Here is a 13,947-nt window from a genome sequence, read left to right as displayed (position 1 = left end):
TAATTCTCTTTCATAAATTTTAGCTTGAAATATAACGTACTGTGTGTAAAATTATATGAAAGTTTTCAAAAAAGCAACTCAGATAATATTGAGCTGCCCAAATTCGAAAAATAATACTGGTATAGACAACTAACGTTGAGGAAAAGTAATCCTAGAGCAGGGTGTCCCGTTACACAGTCACACATGATGCGGGAGCTACACTCCTGGAAATGGAAAAAAGAACACATTGACACCGGTGTGTCAGACCCACCATACTTGCTCCGGACACTGCGAGAGGGCTGTACAAGCAATGATCACACGCACGGCACAGCGGACACACCAGGAACCGCGGTGTTGGCCGTCGAATGGCGCTAGCTGCGCAGCATTTGTGCACCGCCACCGTCAGTGTCAGCCAGTTTGCCGTGGCATACGGAGCTCCATCGCAGTCTTTAACACTGGTAGCATGCCGCGACAGCGTGGACGTGAACCGTATGTGCAGTTGACGGACTTTGAGCGACGGCGTATAGTGGGCATGCGGGAGGCCGGGTGGACGTACCGCCAAATTGCTCAACACGTGGGGCGTGAGGTCTCCACAGTACATCGATGTTGTCGCCAGTGGTCGGCGGAAGGTGCACGTGCCCGTCGACCTGGGACCGGACCGCAGCGACGCACGGATGCACGCCAAGACCGTAGGATCCTACGCAGTGCCGTAGGGGACCGCACCGCCACTTCCCAGCAAATTAGGGACACTGTTGCTCCTGGGGTATCGGCGAGGACCATTCGCAACGGTCTCCATGAAGCTGGGCTACGGTCCCGCACACCGTTAGGCCGTCTTCCGCTCACGCCCCAACATCGTGCAGCCCGCCTCCAGTGGTGGCGCGACAGGCGTGAATGGAGGGACGAATGGAGACGTGTCGTCTTCAGCGATGAGAGTCGCTTCTGCCTTGGTGCCAATGATGGTCGTATGCGTGTTTGGCGCCGTGCAGGTGAGCGCCACAATCAGGACTGCATACGACCGAGGCACACAGGGCCAACACCCGGCATCATGGTGTGGGGAGCGATCTCCTACACTGGCCGTACACCTCTGGTGATCGTCGAGGGGACACTGAATAGTGCACGGTACATCCAAACCGTCATCGAACCCATCGTTCTACCACTCCTAGACCGGCAACGGAACTTGCTGTTCCAACAGGACAATGTACGTCCGCACGTATCCCGTGCCACCCAACGTGCTCTAGAAGGTGTAAGTCAACTACCCTGGCCAGCAAGATCTCCGGATCTGTCCCCCATTGAGCATGTTTGGGACTGGATGAAGCGTCGTCTCACGCGGTCTGCACGTCCAGCACGAACGCTGGTCCAACTGAGGCGCCAGGTGGAAATGGCATGGCAAGCCGTTCCACAGGACTACATCCAGCATCTCTACGATCGTCTCCATGGGAGAATAGCAGCCTGCATTGCTGCGAAAGGTGGATATACACTGTACTAGTGCCGACATTGTGCATGCTCTGTTGCCTGTGTCTATGTGCCTGTGTTTCTGTCAGAGTGATCATGTGATGTATCTGACCCCAGGAATGTGTCAATAAAGTTTCCCCTTCCTGGGACAATGAATTCACGGTGTTCTTATTTCAATTTCCAGGAGTGTATATTCGTCCTTAAGTTTCGTACATCAGGCAAAACTGCCGAGTAATGAGGTACCTTGTGATATTAGAGTAACCTGATTAACCTACAAGTTTCGAAACTTGTACCACGATCTGCATCATTATTCTTTTATTAGTTTAGAGGAACAAATTGTGTATATTATCAGCGAGTAGTTCGTAACCATTAAGAAATATTTTCCCTCTGTGAACGGCTGCAATTTACCCTTTGCAGAGAACGATAACACCTTTTCTTCAGTTTGGTGGATGTTGTTGCAAAAATAAGTCTTCCTCTCACACTTTCACAGAATTCCTAACCTCTCCGTGGGTCTTAACAGAAATCCAGTAAGACCCCACTGGAATTCTTCCGTCCATTCCTTAACAGCTGAAGAAGAAGAAATAGCTTTCGTTGGAACCATATCTAACTTTGAAATTCTGTCGGCAGGAACTCGTGCGATCCAAAGAATTTTATGCCGAAAAAGCATTTTAATTTATCAATTACAACTAAATACACAAAACTTGCCACTTTTAAAAATAGCTAAACAAACTAATCGCACAGATCAAGTTTCCACTTGAATTGCTTTATTAGGATGCAAAAAAACATAAAACAATTTGTTTATGTCACTACCATTTACATATAGAGCTGAGAACTTTTTACGTTACCCTCGAATTAACAGTAAAATGCAGGAAAGAGGCCGCGCTTTTATTGTTATTATGATTAATGCTCTGTTGCCAGGAATAGAGTGAGCTGTTTGCCCATTAAGAATCGCCGTTCTCCTCAGACAAACATCACAGCAGGTTGGGAGTAGGCCATAGGGAATCCCAACATGGAATGGGCTGTGCTTGTAAATATTTCATCTATATAAAAATTAAATGCACTCATACCTAGAGCAAACTTCGTATTTTTATTTTTTGTTATTTATTTATTTATTTTTATTTCTGAAGTGTACGAAATTTCCTGTTTCAGAACTGTACGCCGCGTCACACAAACCTTAACATCCCCTCAGTTGTGAAGTAAGCAAAATGAGCCAACAGCCATTTCACTCGTTAATTGTGTGGAAAGTGTTCTTACACACATTGTTTCCAGAATGATACGATTTTTTCCTTCTTTCTTTTTCAGCGTAAAGCAGTGTCGTTTCATTTGACTCAGCGGCCTCTATAGCGCAGTAACGAGGTACTGGTGATCGCTGCAACAGCAGTTAAACAAAGCCTACCACCTAACAGCTTCCGCCACCACTGGCCAACTATAGTGATAATGAGGACTTTAAATTGCATCCAGACATTTCTAACGAGTGAGGATGATACATGCTGTCCAATTCACTTCCATTTATACGAACGCCCTTGCACTACCATTCGCTACAAACTCGCGTTCGAAGCTAGTCAGTGAGAAGTGAAACGAATTGCGGTTCTTAACACCCTTATTACCAGGTTTTAAAGGCGGTCCCTGCTGTTATTACGAGTCGTAATCCAGTTCCAATGTGTACCTCACTAACTGGAAGTTACCAGCAACATCCTTCGTTGCACTATGCAAGCGAGCAAAGCATTAGCAGTTATCCATTCAGAATCGTGCAACCCAACTTGGAAAGTAAGGTATCATACTTTTTCACCCTTATGTTGTGAAAGGCTTGTCCAATCGCTACTTACGCAGGTTCTCGTTATCCATTTGCACAATCATGGGTGGCGCAGTTCACTAACTTCGAGAACTGACGATTCGGAAACACACTAATATTCGTGAAATTTGCAACAGAAGGAAGGATATGTAGCAAAAATAAACTGACAGACTTCGACGAAATGTAGATGATGTTTTAAGGAGCATATTGAGAACAGAAGCGCACGACCAAAAACGTCGTCTAACGACATGGAGCATAGTTGGAATTACACTCCTGGAAATTGAAATACGAACACCGTGAATTCATTGTCCCAGGAAGGGGAAACTTTATTGACATATTGCTGGGGTCAGATACATCACATGATCACACTGATAGAACCACATGCACATAGACACAGGCAACAGAGCATGCACAATGTCGGCACTAGTACAGTGTATATCCACCTTTCGCAGCAATGCAGGCTGCTATTCTCCCATGGAGACGATCGTAGAGATGCTGGATGTAGTCCTGTGGAACGGCTTGCCATGCCATTTCCACCTGGCGCCTCAATTGGACCAGCGTTCGTGCTGCACGTGCAGACCGCGTGAGACGACACTTCATCCAGTCCCAAACATGCTCAATGGGGGACAGATCCGGAGATCTTGCTGGTCAGGGTAGTTGACTTACACCTTTTAGAGCATGTTGGGTGGCACGGGATACATGCGGACGTGCATTGTCCTGTTGGAACAGCAAGTTTCCTTGCCGGTCTAGGAATGGTAGAACGATGGCTTCGATGACGGTTTGGATGTACCGTGCACTATTCAGTGTCCCCTCGACGATCACCAGAGGTGTACGGCCAGTGTAGGAGATCGCTCCCCACACCATGATGCCGGGTGTTGGCCCTGTGTGCCTCGGTCGTATGCAGTCCTGATTGTGGCGCTCACCTGCACGGCGCCAAACACGCATACGACCATCATTGGCACCAAGGCAGAAGCGACTCTCATCGCTGAAGACGACACGTCTCCATTCGTCCCTCCATTCACGCCTGTCGCGCCACCACTGGAGGCGGGCTGCACGATGTTGGGGCGTGAGCGGAAAACGGCCTAACGGTGTGCGGGACCGTAGCCCAGCTTCATGGAGACGGTTGCGAATGGTCCTCGCCGATACCCCAGGAGCAACAGTGTCCCTAATTTGCTGGGAAATGGCGGTGTGGTCCCCTACGGCACTGCGTAGGATCCTACGGTCTTGGCGTGCATCCGGGCGTCGCTGCGGTCCGGTCCCAGGTCGACGGGCACGTGCACCTTCCGCCGACCACTGGCGACAACATCGATGTACTGTGGAGACCTCAAGCCGCACGTGTTGAGCAATTCGGCGGTACGTCCACCCGGCCTCCCGCATGCCCACTATACGCCCTCGCTCAAAGTCCGTCAACTGCACATACGGTTCACGTCCACGCTGTCGCGGCATGCTACCATTGTTAAAGACTGCGATGGAGCTCCGTATGCCACGGCAAACTGGCTGACACTGACGGCGGCGGTGCACAAATGCTGCGCAGCTAGCGCCATTCGACGGCCAACACCGCGGTTCCTGGTGTGTCCGCTGTGCCGTGCGTGTGATCGTTGCTTGTACAGCCCTCTCGCAGTGTCCGGAACAAGTATGGTGGGTCTGACACACAGGTGTCAATGTGTTCTTTTTTCCATTTCCAGGAGTGTATGATGGTTGGAACATACTGCTAGGACGCCCAGTCGATATCAAAATAATGTCAGTTTCTATGCTGACGCAGTTTTTCTGTCATAGGCTAGGACATGTTGGACGTACTCTATGTAATGTCCTGAATTAATGGTGACAGGCCGTGTACAGGAGTTCAGCTTGCGTTATGTCATTGTAATAGCTCTCGATTGTTGTCGAAGAGGAATACCTGCAGAGGGCTTTGGCTTCTTAAATTCGATCTTTAGCGACGTTGGATGATGTTTTTCGAAACGTGTTCCTGTCCTTTCTTTGTCCTTAAGGTACCATTCTAAAACTCCTCTGAGTTCGTCATTGTCGTGCGTGACAATATACACTGAAATGACTGGCAATTGGGATTTGTTAATGATTTCTGATACAAGGTGTGAAGTCCTCAAGAACTGAAAAATAGACACCTCAGTGGAGCGCCTCCCTCCAAAATGAATGTCCATAAAACATTACTTGTGGTTGCTTCAAGACGGTGACAAACGAGTTGCCGGGCAACTACATAAAAGGCATTTTTGATGGGCCATGTGTGGGGTAAAAACATAACATAGGGAGGGTGTAGTACCAATTCTTCGAAGAGGTCCTGCACATTCCTCTTGACATCTGCCTGGATGCTGTCCTGCTGACAAATGTCACGCGGTTTTGTTTGTATTAGGGGCGGTAAAACTAGTTCTAGAACCTTCGCGACGTAGCAGTTTCTCGACAGATCTCTCTAAATATGTATGAGACAATATTACGTTTTGTATCCCCAAAATGTCGTATTTGCCTTTTGTTCACTATGCAGCTCAGCAATGCAAATTAAAGCATTTAGATTATAATGCTGGCGTCTAACGCACATGCATCCATGACTACAGAACACACCGAAGAGGAACTCAAACAAAAATTCAGAACGCAGAGATGGTATACACGAGTCTATTGCGGTCTGACGCGATCGTGATTTCTGGACAGTGGAAACCGATGTCCAGTCCGTTGCAGACGACACCCAGCCAGAAATGATAATGTGCATAAAGCTGTACGGTCTGTTACAACCAGGCAGACAATAAGGCAGTCATCTTGTGCTGTGATCCCCCTTGTCTTCGCGTACAACCCCATCCTTGCGTGCATCACCTCTACGAGCCGAAACATCAGGGTCTGACAAACTCATTGGATGGAGACCAGTCATTCTGTCGTGTTCAAAATCCATGCTAGCACACACTCAGGTACACTTCACCGCACTTAACAACCATTAAATTAATTTTACTGAACAAGAGCCCACAATTAGTGTCAGAATGCGTTAGACTCCATACAGAACGTGTGTGATGGCTCTCTCTCGGGAGGTGGGGACAGCATGCTAAAATTGTATTATACAAAGAAATAAGTAGAAGATGTGATCAGACCTAATAATTAATAGCAAATCATTATTATTTATTAACTACTAAAATTTTGAAATTAATTTTATGAATGTTATCGAGTCGAGAGTGAGATCACTATAAATTGTTCTTCAGTTATAGTGGTATTTCCCACTATTTTTGCGGCTCAGTAAGTACTGCCATAATTAGCTGCAAATCATTGCCGTCGTGGCGACTTCCCTTAAAATGAAGCCTTTCTTAGTAGAGCACGTCTCCACGCGCAGGGATATTCCTGAAGGGAAAAACTGGCGGCAGGAGCTACTAAAGCCTAAAAACCTAACATTGTAGAGCAGATCCTTTAGAACTTCATACAAAAGCGCCGTTGTAGATGGGACTCTAAAAGTACTTCCATGTTAGTCAGTCGACCGTTTTTCGTTTTTCTCGGGATAGGATTCTTAAATTAGGACCAGTGACGAAAGTCACCTTCCCTTTTCAGCTGGGTTTCTGAAGACAATACACACTTCCGTAGTCTGTCACCAGACCACGTGCAGCTGCGATTTATGCGCAGTATTGGCAGATTTCGCTGAGTGCGAGAGCTTCAGATGAATGAGGAACGCAGCTACTTCGACGAGCAATTATTTCGTTCACTTACTTCTTGCGAGTTGCGATAACCCACTGGGCAATTTAACGATGGTTGCGCGAACGCACGACCATCAGCCAGTCTCGAAATTAACCACGCTCAGATGACGACAGAATATTCTTCTGCCACTGTATCGTTACTTCTCATTGTCTGTCACTTCTTCACCTCATAATCTAATACTTCTCGTTACTAGTAAACCGTGTTTTATTTAGTCATATGACGGCTGGTTCCGGCGGAGGTTCGAGTCGTCCCTCGGGCATGGGTGTGTGTGTGTGTTTGTCCTTAGAATAATTTAGGTTAAGTAGTGTGTAAGCTTAGGGACTGATGACCTTAGCAGTTACGTCCCATAAGATTTCACACACATTTGAACATTTTTTCAGTTATATTGCAATTTCTGCCGGACTGATTCTTGTATTTGTGTTTGACTATGTAAGCTCTCTCTGCCGCCTTTTCATTGCTATTACTGTTATTCAGTTGGTGTGATTTATCTACATCTACATCTACACTCCACAAGCCACCTTACGGCGTGTGTGCATATGTTTCACGAGGACAATATATTTGGTTCGACTCCCTTATGAATTGTGTTGGTGAAGTCCATCACCCGTGATAAATTTAGCTGCAATCACGCCAAATGTGATTTGGCGGAAAGACTGTGCAAAAGATCAGCATTACACTAGGGAAAGAAAGGTGACGCTTATGTATAATGGTCCAGACAGGAAGTGTCAGGCAGGTTCCACCTTAGAACTTAGCTGAGGACGGAGGATACTTGAGACACTATCCTGTCTTGTCCGAGACAGCATTTTTACAAGATCAGACTGTGATAAATTAAGATAGAGAAAATCTTGCTCATTCCTGAATGTTAAAAACTGACTCCAAAATACACTGACAGAAAAAAAGAACCGCAAAACCAAGAAGGAGCTATGCGACGTTAACGAAAGTTGGTAGGCGAGTTTCTACATCTGAAAGATAATGTATATTCAGATTTTGCACCACTCGCATACGAGTGTAACGTTCATGAGCTTTAGTTACCTTTGAGCCTGGACGTTGTGAGTTGATGTTAGTCAAGAACGCCTTAAATGCGACAAATACGCCATTATCAATACTCACTGAGTTTCAACGAGGTTGTGTGACAGGGCTGTGAGAAGTTGGGTGTTCCTTCCGTGATACTGCAGAAAAACTGGGCAGAAACGTAGCCATTGTAGACTTTTGCTGACAGTGGTGGTCACGAGAATCTACTATTGCAAGAAGACTGGGCTCCGGGCAGGCATGTGGCACTGCCGAAAGGGAAGGTCATCGTTTTCGCCGTATGGGTCTGGCGCATCGTGCTGCATATGCATGAGCAATTTAAGCAGCAGTTGGTACCACAGTGACACAATGAACTGTTCAAATCGATTACTTCAAGGAAAGGTCCGAGCCAGACGCCCTATAGAGGCAGCAGTCCACTGCCCCCATACCACGGCCATCTGCAATTTAAGTGGTGCCAATTGAGAGAGCATTGGAGGGAAGGGTGGAGGTCCGTTGTGTTTTCCGATGAAAGCTGGCTCTGACTCGGAGCCAGTGACGACCGTATGTTGGTTAGCAGTAGGCCAGTTGAGGGCCTGCAACTACCCCGTACCTGGAGGTACAGTCAGGGTTGCGATTTCGTATGACAGCAGGAGCACTTCAATGATTAACCTGCGCCCGCTGAGTAAAAAGTTGTACGTCAGTCTGGTGATTCGACCTATTGTGCTGACATTCGCGACCAACATTTAGGGGGGAGTGGTGGCGGGGGGTGTTTTCCAACAGGTTAACGCACGGCCACATGCCAGTGCAGTAACCCAACATGATCTACAGAGTGCTGACACGCTGGCTTGCCCTGCTCGATCACCAGATCTGTCTACAGTGGAGCACATAGGGACATCATCGGATGACAACTCCAGCGTCATCCACAACACAGCACTAACGGTCGCTATGTTGACCGACCAAGTGGAATATTCGTGGAACTCCCTCCCACAAACTGATATCCGGCATCTGTGCAACACAATGCATGAGCGTTTGCATGCTTGCATTTAACGTTCTGGCTGTTGCACCGCTTATTAATGCATCAGCATTTCACATTTGCAATGGCATATCTCGCGATTTCATAAACCTGTGCTCTTGTAACGTTAATCACTTAAATACCTTACTAAAGGAATGTATTCCCAAAATTTCATTGTTATACATTAATTATTTTTTTGGTGCAGCGACTTTTTTCCGTCAGGGTGCATTGTATTATTTAGTGTTTTCAACTTTTTATCGAATAACTGCGAGTGCCTTCCACCACTGATTATCGATTATTACACAGGGAGGTCAAAATAAAGTTGGCCCAGAAAATACTTCATGTTCTTTAAGAGAGGCAACCCAACCATCATCATCAACCCTAAGTGTCGGTGTTGTAAGCTGGGTTGCCTACCTGAAGGAACATGAAATTTTTTCTTGTCTACCTTTTGTACAATTTGCCTCCGTAGCTCTGCGTTTACAGTGTAGGACCTAGTTCGATTCCCGTTACTGTCAGAGATTTTTCTTTATGGGAGGACTGGAATGTGGTGCACTCAGCTTCGTAACGCCAGCTGACCATCTACTTGGGTGAGAAGTAGCTGCTGCTCGTTCAGGAAAGCCTAGAACATCGGGGAGAGCCTTGTACAGATCCCACTGTCCTCCGTACTGGATCTATTGACCCCACTGGAAGAAGATGACACGACGGTCGGTCGGCACCTATTGGCCCATTAGGGGAACAATGAGGAGCTTTGCTTGCTTTTGCAGTTCTTTTTGCCCCCCTCCCCTGCGCCCACCCCCATAAATGCTTCGTAGCAGTACTGTATCCTTGACAACTATGACAGGACGGGTAGGATTTTAGTGTTCGCACTCTAGTCCACACCTGATTTTTTTCGCTCAAGCATGAGGAGAAAAAGTAACGCCATCAAAATCGTTAAGTTTCTCTAACTTTAGACAAGATATTTGCATAAAAAGCATACAAAGAAGTCCTTAACGGCCTTTGTTTTTTTAGTTTTAGGACTCTAACGCGTCCATTGCAGGATCTATCTGCACAGCACTGTAGCAAGCTTTGTGATCTTTAGTGGCTACAGGAGTGAGGAACAGATGCGGGTCGGCCGAGGTGGCCGAGCGGTTCTAGGCGCTTCAGTTCGGAACCACGCGGCTGCTACGGTCGAAGGTTCGAATCCTGCCTCAGGATTGGATGTGTGTGATGTCCTTATGTTAGTTAGGTTTATGTAGTTCCAAGCCTAGGGGACTGATGACCTGAGATGTTAAGTCCTATATTCCTTAGAGCCATTTGAACCATTTTTTTGAACAGATGCGATCGCGGACAGAGAATTCTGATATTAATTTATTCTACATCTAATATCAATTAGTAAAAGCAATACATAACTTTGTTTGCTGTAGTTGCAGCGTCAGTTGTTAACAGTAGATTTAAATATTGGAACGTGTACAAGTACAAGGGTTTACAATTCAGTCTTCAATACAATGACCATTCCGTAGGTGACGAGCCCTGATTGCTATGAAAATCTGTAAATGTTATGAAATGGCAAACACACGAAATGGGGCTCTGTGCATCGACGTTTTGACTTAAGTAGAACCGCCGCTGGAGCTCGGGAGGGGAGACGCTTGCAAATCATTGGCAGCGGCGCAAGAGTCGTGGAAGCGCCCTTGTGGCGCGAATGGCGGACCTCGTATTTTAAAACTGCTGCCGACCGATGGCGGCCGATACCGCAAACACAACGCTACTTATTTGTATGAAGGTGCCATTTTCCCATGCATTTCAGTTTACACAACTTATTACTCTGAATACACTGATCAATAACCGTGAACGTGAGTAAAACCATTTTTTTTAGTCATTTGTCTTCTTACTGGTGCCGTCCGCGGTGGTCTCGCGGTTCTAGGCGCGCAGTCCGGAACCGTGCGACTGCTACGGACGCAGGTTCGAATCCTGCCTCGGGCATGGATGTGTGTGATGTCCTTAGGTTAGTTAGGTTTAAACAGTTCTAAGTTCTAGGGGACTGATGACCACAGCAGTTGAGTCCCATAGTGCTCAGAGCCATTTGAACCATCTTACTGGTTTGATGCGGCCCACCAAGAATTCTTCTCCTGTGCCATTGTCTTCATCACAGAGTAACACTTGCAATCTGTGCCCTCAGTTATTTGCTTGACGTATTCCAGTCCCTGTCTTCCTCTACAGTTTTTGCCCTCTACAGCTCCCTCTAGGACCATGGAAGTCATTCCCTAATGTCTTAACAGATATCCTATCATCCTGTCCCTTCTCCTTGTCGATGTTTGCCACATACTCCTTTCCTCTCCGATCCTGCGGAGAACTTCCTCATTCCTTCATTCGATTCCCTTCTGTTCCGGTTTTCCCACAGTCCATCTTTCACTGCCATGCAATGCCGTGCTCCAAACGTACATTCTCAGAAATTTCTTCCTCAAATTAAGGCCTATGTTGGATACTAGTAGGATTCTGTTGGCCAAGAATGCCCTTTCTGCCAGAGCTAGTCTGCTTTTGACAGGTCCTTGCTTTGTCCACGGTTGGTGATTTTGCTGCCTAGGTAGTAGAGTTCCTTAACGTCATCTACTTCGTGAGCATCAATTGTGATGTTAAGTTTCTCGCTGTTCTCATTTCTAGTGCTTCTCATTACTTTCGTCTTTTTTCGATTTAGTCTCAGTCGTGAGACTGTTCACTCCATTCAGCAGATCATGTAATTATTCTTCACTTTCACTCAGGATAGCAATGTCATCAGCGAATCGTATCGTTGATATACTTTCACTTTGAATTTTAATTCTGCTCCTGAAAGTTCCTTTTATTTCCGTCATTGCTTCTTCCATGTACAGATTGAACAGTAGAGCCGATAGGCTACATCCCTGTCTTACACCCTTTCTAAATCGAGCACTTCGTTCTTGGTCAGCCGGCCCCTGAGACCGAACGGTTCTAGGCGCTTCAGTCCGGAACTACAATGCTGTTGCTGTCGCAGGTTCGAATCCTGCCTCGGAAGGTTAGTTAGTTTCAAGTAATTCGAAGTCGAGGGCACTGATGACCTCAGATGTTAAGTCCCATAGTGCTTAGAGCCATTTGAACCATTTTTGAACTTCGTTCTTGGTCCCTCACATTTATTCTTCCCTCTTGGCTGTTATACATATTGTATACTACCCGTCTCTCCCTACAGTTCACCCATTGTTTCTCAGAATTTCGAACAGTTTGCACCATTTTACATTGTCGAACGCTTTTTTCAGGTCGAATTCATATGAACATGTCTTGATTTTTCTTTAGTCTTGCTTCCATTACCAACCGCAATGTCAGAATTGCCTCTTTAGTGCCTTTACCTTTCGTAAAGCAAAATCTGCTGTGTCATCCGAACAAGACACAGCCAGGACAAAGGCACCACAGGCGCAAAGATACGAGCTGCTGCCAGTGCCACAGAGACTGGCCGCCTGAGCGAGTTCCACCAGCGCCACGGGCGGCGCCCAGCATGAAGATATCGACTTCACCTCGGTCAATTGCCGGCCGAGTACAATCCGCCAATGACTGGACAACAACGGACAGAAGCCTTCTTGGAGAATGGAACAGCAACTTTCGCCCACTGGATTATACATCAGCGCCCACGGCTGACGTAAACAGGGAACTCTGCCTGCAAACAGGCAGCTGTTGTCTGCAAACAGAAAGATGTAAATTGCATTTTCTATGTACGGTAAAGTGAGAGCCTTTTTTGTTTTATTTACATGGAGCGTTGCAGACTTTATTATTTAACAAGTCTCAAAGATAAGTAAACCTTTAAAAAACCTTTGTGTGAAATTTTAAACATTTTCATTGACTGAGATCCAGCAACTGTAGGTCACTTGCCGGCTGGGGTGGCCGAGAGGTTCTAGGCACTACAGTCTGGAACCGCGCGACCGCTACGGTCGAATGTTCCAATCCTGCCTCGGGCATGGATGTGTGTGATGTCCTTACGTTAGTTAGGTTTAAGTAGTTTTAAGTTCTAGGGAACTGATGACCTCAGCAATTAAGTCCCATAGTGCTCAGAGCCATTTGAACCATTATGAACCGTACGTTATTTTGTTACTGGCTGTTTATATAGCCACATCGGTTGCACAAAATCTTTGTCAAATTGACCATGGTTTCGACTGGACTAGGGCCATCTTCATCAGAGAAAAAAATTTACTTGGATTACCTCCAAAATTTAATATGTCTTGAAATTCAATACACTTTATAGGATTACTTGAATAGATTACGTACAACAGAATGTACTTACATGTAACCACGCAATAGGTAAAAATGTCTGAGAAAAAGTGCTCTCGTCAAATAAAAATTGTCACAGGAATAAAACCTAAAATGTGACAATATAACATGTTTGTCAACTGGATAAAATATTCCATTGCAAACACAATGGCAGTCGCAAGGTCGCTTAGGGCCAAGAGCGGGATCAACAAAGCCGCTAGTGTCAGACCAAACGGCTAGCAGCCCGAGGCAGCCATGAGGTGGACGTGAAAACAGATTCGCGCCATCTAGCAAAAAGTAATAGAATTACAGACAACTTAAGAGCAAATGAGGCATTGCAAAGACAAATCCTAAACATTACAGGTAACAAACAGGAACAGTGTATGAAAGTTACAACATAGCGTAACAGTCTTTTTCCAAAAGAGAATACAGTTCGAGTAACGTACAGAGAAAACATGAAAATGGAAGGGAAAACGATGTTTAAGAGACTACATTGAGAAGAGTATCTCCATTCAGACAATTTTAATTAGCGACTCTATACCTCGAAAAAAGTTTTTGTTGCGTAATTGCAACTATTCGTTACGAATGAGACCGTCCTTCAGAGATAGGTGTTTAAAACTTTCTAGCTTTTCTTAGATGTTAAGCCAAAAGCCTTTTTTCTTCGAGTGCAAGATCTGGACGTCTTTTACATTTTTTTTTTTTTTTTTTTTTTTTTTTTTTTTGATTGTGCCCTCTTATTAACAGTCGGTCAGCGCAAGTTGAACTTTGAACATCGTTGCCTTTTTTGCCTAGAAGGTGTTACTTG

The sequence above is a fragment of the Schistocerca gregaria genome, chromosome 5 (genome assembly GCF_023897955.1).
Source record: "Schistocerca gregaria isolate iqSchGreg1 chromosome 5, iqSchGreg1.2, whole genome shotgun sequence".
Taxonomy (NCBI): Eukaryota; Metazoa; Arthropoda; class Insecta; order Orthoptera; family Acrididae; genus Schistocerca; species Schistocerca gregaria.
The sequence above is the reverse complement of the archived record's forward strand: the minus strand, read 5'-3'. Positions refer to the sequence as shown.